This window comes from Maniola hyperantus, chromosome 27 (genome assembly GCF_902806685.2).
Source record: "Maniola hyperantus chromosome 27, iAphHyp1.2, whole genome shotgun sequence".
Classification (NCBI taxonomy): Eukaryota; Metazoa; Arthropoda; class Insecta; order Lepidoptera; family Nymphalidae; genus Maniola; species Maniola hyperantus.
In genome coordinates, this window is record NC_048562.1 from 353,046 (window position 1) to 359,570 (window position 6,525).

General features: G+C 38.8%; 1 protein-coding gene across 8 annotated transcripts in view; it reads right to left on the minus strand.

The window, feature by feature from the left end:
* Positions 1-6,525, minus strand: part of da (transcription factor daughterless) — a 124,049-nt gene that overhangs the window by 26,054 nt on the left and 91,470 nt on the right. The window lies entirely within an intron of this gene.

Below are 6,525 nucleotides of genomic sequence, written 5' to 3' on the forward strand. Positions count from 1 at the left end.
TACTAAGGCAAGTAGGTATCCATTTTCTAGATAACGGCGATTGGCCGCGCGAACCTAAAATAGACAATCATAACTTCACAATGCGTACAGTCGCAGAGTAAAACGTTATAAGGGATGATTTATGCTTGAAAAACCGGCCAAGTGCGAGTCAGGCTCGCGCAACGAGGGTTCCGTACTACAGTCGTATTTTTTCGACATTTTGCACGATAATTCAAAAATTATGATACATAAAAATATATAAAAATCTGTTTTAGAATGAACAGGTGAAGACCTTTCATATGATACCCCACTTGATATAGTTATTTTATTTTATTTTTTGTGCGATGTAACCACAAATTCACGGTTTTCAGATTTTTCTCCGAATGTCAGCTATAAGACCTACCTACCTGCCAAATTTCATGATTCTAGGTCAACGGGAAGTACCTTGTAGGTTTCTTGACAGACCGACAGACAAACAACAAATAGTGATCCTATAAAGGTTCCGTTTTTCCTTTTGAGGTACGGAACCCTAAAAATCACATCATTTTATTACTACAGTCCAAGACCCTATTAACGTATAATGCGATTAACTTGTATAGGAGCGGTGTGCAGGCTCGACCGTACCAAAGGGGAGATCTCCCACCGAGCGGTTGGTTGTGCTCGGTAGCGCCAGCTGGGCCGACGGTTATGTCTTGAAACTTCTATATATTATAGTCCAGATTGCAGAAAACTCCGTTAGTGCGATTACTATCGGCGGTACATTTGTTCGGGACTACGTCATCGATTGAACAGCGCCATCTAGTTTCTATTGTGGTAACCGCCACAAACTAAAGTAAAAGGCATATTAGTGTTATGGCGCGATTTACCAATTACCAAGTAAAAGGTATACCCTGTCGTTACCAATTAGGTAGAGTCAATTCGTAACAAGCGCCTAATGTGGACAACAATGATACATCAGTACCAGTGGCGAGGGGTGAAAATCTAAAAAAGGGAAGCCGGAGCAACAAAACAAAATGTTCTTACCTAAAAAAATATCAGCTCCACACCACCGTCACCGATTCACCATTTATTTTGTAAAAGCACTGGTATTTTCAAAATCTTTGTGACTTTGAAAAAAGCCTTTTTATGTTGCTGTGAGACACATCTGTGCTTGCTTGCTTTATTAAATACACACTTAACCCAAACCAAATCAAAAACTAAGTATACCTAACCATTTTAGTCTTTAAATTAAAAGATAATAATCAAAGAGATTCAAACACAATCGCTAACACACAAAAACAAATGTAATAAATAGAAAACAAGGCCAGAACAGTCATTTGTATTCGAAAGGAATATGCCTGTTCTTTTTTACGAAATGAGCTAAAATCTAAACATCTACTTAATTATGTGAATTTAATGCCATTTCTTATGTTGAATTACCAAACTGAAACTAAATCAATATTAACTTACACTTATTAGAATTATTAGTCACTAACCCCAATTTATTATACTTAAGTATATCAAAATAACATAATCACAAACTTTAAAATCAAGCGCGCATGATGCTTCACCTTCACGTAAACAAAATATGTATCAAAGCGCCCTACAAAATACAAAATAGTAGTATGTACCTGTTGAAACAGTACTGTGAATACAATTTTTAATTTGGAGGTGTAATACAGTAACCCGGCATGCAGCGGCTTATTCATGTCTAATTTGTCTGACCTGTCAGAGCTACAAATTCGTATTTGCTACCGGGCCAAATTAAATTGGTGGTTCTCGTCCGTAAAGCAAGACAGACGTTGTTCGCTTCCTAGGGAAATGAAAGAGATGGAATGCTAAGAAAGCGCTAAGGCATAACCCGATGTTTACCGGGTTGTTTGCGAGTTTACTATACTATTATATTAGCTTGTTTATAACTATGACTTGATGCATAGCATAGATTTTATTTGATGTTATTATAAATTTTTAGGCAAATAAATTTCGTACACAGTACGTTGCATGCATTTGGGCTTTGGCCTACATTTATGTCACTAAGTACTAGTAGTACCTAAGTACTTACGCTATATGCCAATTCTGAAAGGGAAGCCGATGGGAATCGTGTTATATGGACATTTCGCCACTGATCAGTACCCTTATTATAAATGCGAAAGTGTGTTTGTTTGTTGGTTTATTGGTTTGTTGGCTTGTTGGTTTGTCCTTCAATCACGTCGCAACGGTGCAACGGATTGACGTGATTTTTTGCACGGGTATAGATAAAGACCTGCAGAGTGACATAGGCTACCTTTTTATCCCGGAAAATAAAACTGTTCCCACGGGATTTTCAAAAAACCTAATTCCACGCAGACGAAGTCGCGGGCATCAGCTATAATATGTTAAAATCAGTTTTATATAGACAAAAGCCGTTTTTTCACTCACCAAATAAAATTAATCTGTAATCCATACTTAATATTATAAATGCAAAAGTGTATCTGTCTGTCTGCTAGCTTCTCGCGACCCATCCGTTACACGGGTTTTTATTGAAATTTGGTTCAAAGTTAGCAGTGGACATCCCGGGGACGGAAATGGGCTAATTTTTTTCCCTGAAAACCAAAGAGTTCCCATGGGAGATTCAAAACTCACATTCACGCGACGGACAACAGAGGCTTAGTTTTAGGGTCTCGCTGGCACTCTTTGGGTGCGGAACCCTTAAGACTACTTAAGAGACACCCTGTCGTTACCAATTAGGTAGAGTCAAATCGTAACAAGCGCCGAATGTGGCGAACAATGATACACTAATATGATAAACGGTAACATTAATTTTGAGAGTGTTTTTAACCTCTGCTTAATCGGTTCAAATATCGATCTTAATATATCGCTTTTGAGCCAATGTGGCTAACTCCGTAGTACACAATCCCTAAACTAAACTAAAATGGCACGTCTAAATCTATTGCTATCCCTTTCATAATGTTGCTTGCGGAAAAGGATAGCACTAGATTTAGACCTGTTAATTTAGTTTAGTTAAGAGATTGTGTACAAGAGAATCGGCCCCATTGAGCTACTAACTGTGATTAAAAGTTAGCAGTCAGTTTTTAAGGTTCCGTACCACAAATGGAAAACGGGAACTCTTTTAGGATCACTTCGTTGCCTGTCTGTCGTGTCTGTCAAGGAAACCTATAGGGTAGGTAGGTACTTCCCGTTGACCTAGAATCATGAAAATTGGTAGGGCAGGTAGATCTTATAGCACAAGTAAAGGAATAAATCCGAAAAGCGTGAAATTGTGGTTACATCACAAAAAAATATTTAAATGTGTTCATGAACAAATAAATAGTTTTTTCAATTTTCAAAGTAAAATTACTATACCAAGTGGGGTATCATATGCAAGGTCTTTACCTGTACATTCTAAAACAGATTTTTTATTTATTTTTTTGCATACTAGTTTTTGATTCATAGTGCAAAATGTCGAAAAAATACGACTGTAGTACGGAACCCTAGTTGCGCGAGTCTGACTCGCACTTGGCCGGGGTTATTTAAACAATAATATCACTTGCTTTAACGGTAAAGGAAAACATCGTCAGGAAACCTACATGTCTCAGAGTTTTCCATAACGTTCTCAAAGTTCTAACGTTTTCTCTGTGTGAAGTCTACCAAATCGCACTTGGCCAGCGCAGTGGATTAAGGCCTAAATCCTTTACAAACAAAATCGAGCGCACTGATATAGGCACTTATTTACGTTATCCATCGAAGGTATACAGTTTCCCGGTAATTGTGAGTCACAATCTATTGTTATACTTTAACGAGTGGTGCGCGCGCGTCGATCGACTTTCAGATCGATTCAGCAGTTTTATACTGAATACAAAGAAAATTTTACGAATTACAGTTGACTAGCTTGTGCCCGTGACTTCGTCCGCGTGGACTACAAAAATCTTGAACCTCTATTTTACCCCCTAAGGACGTTTGTGCACTCATCCGTATTCGGTTCGTATTCGTGTTTTTATGCAAGCAAAAACACGGCGATCTGTTTTTTTTCCTACATGAAAAACACGAATACGAACCGAATGAGTGCCCAAACGCCCTAACGGCGATTATGCACTGCGCTTCTTTCATCCGATTTCTATATGTCATACGGATTTTTTTTCCGTACCTACCTCAAAAGGAAAAAAGGAGCCCTTAAAAGATCACTAGCTGTCTGTCTGTCCGTCTGTCGTGTCTGTCAAAAAACCTATAGGGTACACCGCAGTCCCGTCGTGACCACGACCCATGCAATTGGGTTGAAATATCGACAAATAAAAACACCAAATTAATCGTGGTATGTACCCGTTATCTATATATATAAAATTCAAAGTCCTGACATATATATCAACGCACAGCCTATACCCCTGGTCCTAGAGACATGAAATTTTGAGAGTGTGTTCTTTGTAAAGTGTAAGTATCCACTAAGAAAGGATTTTTCGAAATTCCACCCCTAAGTGGGTTAAATGGGGGATGAAAGTTTGTATGAAAGTCCGTCATTTTTGAAGTTACATCGATCAAAATTGGTATTTGGGTTTTCGGTCACAAATGAAGAAATACACGGTGTTTCAGGATTTTTAGAAATTCAACCCCCACCTCGATTTTCTAAATTCCACCCGAGCGAAGCCGGGGCGGGTCAGCTAGTCTACATTAAAATAAGTATGGTAGGTATTCCATACAACAAAGTTCAGCGTAGTGAAGTGAGTACCTAATTAGGGAGCTATTTATAAATCTCGGAGATGATCCCATGACTCATCGTAATTCCATGGATAAGAGCAGGATATCACATACTATACGACTGACGCGTGACGTAGGCAATAGACATGTATGCGCTTTGCTTCCGGAGCGCTTTTGAGGGTTCCGTACCAAAATGGAGCTGTGATTATGGAACCCTAAAAACAACATTTAGACTCTCCGTAATGAGATACGGTCTATCACAAAGCTAGGGGTTTGACAATCGCTAATGGATTCCGTAACGCGACACCCCTGCGCGGTACTTCACGCCTTCTCTATGCGCTCTTAACTACGTGGGGGTAGCTTTAGGGTTGGCAAGTTTAACTTTTTTTAGGGTTCCGTACCTCAAAATAGGTACACTTATAGGATCACTTTGTTGTCTGTCTGTCTGTCGGTCTGTCAAGAAACCTACACGGTACTTCCCGTTGACCTAGTTAATCACAAAATTTGGCAGGTAGGTAGGTCTTAGAGCTGACATTCGGGGAAAAATCTGAAAAACGTGAATTTGTGGTTACATCACACAAAAAAAAATTAAATTGTGGTCATTAACTAATAATTAGTATTTTCAACTTTCGAAGTGAGATAACTATATCAAGTGGAGTATCATATGAAAGGTCTCCACCTGTGAATTCTAAAACAGATTTTTATTTATTTTTATGTATCATTGTTTTTGAATTATCCTGCAAAATGTCGTAAATATACGACTGTAGTACGGAACCCTCATTGCGCGAGCCTGACTCGCACTTAGCCGGTATTTTTTATTAGGTATTATTTTATTTTATTTTATTCAAATACAAGTTAGCCCTTGACTGCAATCTCACCTGGTGGTAAGTGATGATGCAGTCTTAGATGATAGCGGGCTAACCTGGAAGGGGTATGGCAGTTTTTATTAAACCCATACCCCTTTTTGTTTCTACACGGCATCGTACCGGAACACTAAATCGCTTGGCGGCACGGCTTTGCCGGTAGGGTGGTAACTAGCCGAGGCCGAAGCCTCCCACCAGACCAGATCAGAAATTTAGAAATTATAAAATTCCAAACCCCCGCCAGGAATCGAACCCGGGACCTCCCACTATTAAGACCACAGCGCTCACCACTGCGCCAGGGAGGTCGTCGGATATTATAGATTACTTTATATATAGTGAGTTACGTGAGCAAGCCATAGTAAATAGCGAGCGCAGTCGCCCACGAGGACCTAAATTAGTTAGCTAATTATACTGACTACCGACGCACGTAACGTTAGGTAAACATATAGAACATAGCACACACGACACGGTAGCAGGTAGTGGCCCTTACTAATGTTCTCTAAATATATGTGATAACATGTGTGATGTATCAAGACTATCCCGGAACGGCGGAACCTCTCAATATGCGCTGACGGGTTAAGGCTCGGTTTCCACCTAAGTGGAGGGAAGAGATGTGTCCAGTCAAACAAACTAAATCTCTACATAGTATATTACAAAAAAAAAACCGACTTCGATACGCAAACACTAAAAATTGAAAAATAATTTAATTTATTACCGAATATATTATGTATACAAGAGTTAATATAGTTCCATAATAATACTTTTTGGTGCCGGTGCCAATTAGCTTTAGCTGCGCGAATCGTCTAGACTTCATATTTTTATGAGACTCCACAATGGCACCTCATTGGCACCGACCCCAAAAAATATTATTATGGAACTATATTAACTCTTGTATACATAATATATTCGGTAATAAATTAAATTATTTTTCAATTTTTAGTGTTTGTGTATCGAAGTCGGTTTTTATTTTTTTTGTAAAAAAAAATTATTTCACAATTTTTAGTGGCCCCATGGAATTACGCTATGACTGGTTAAA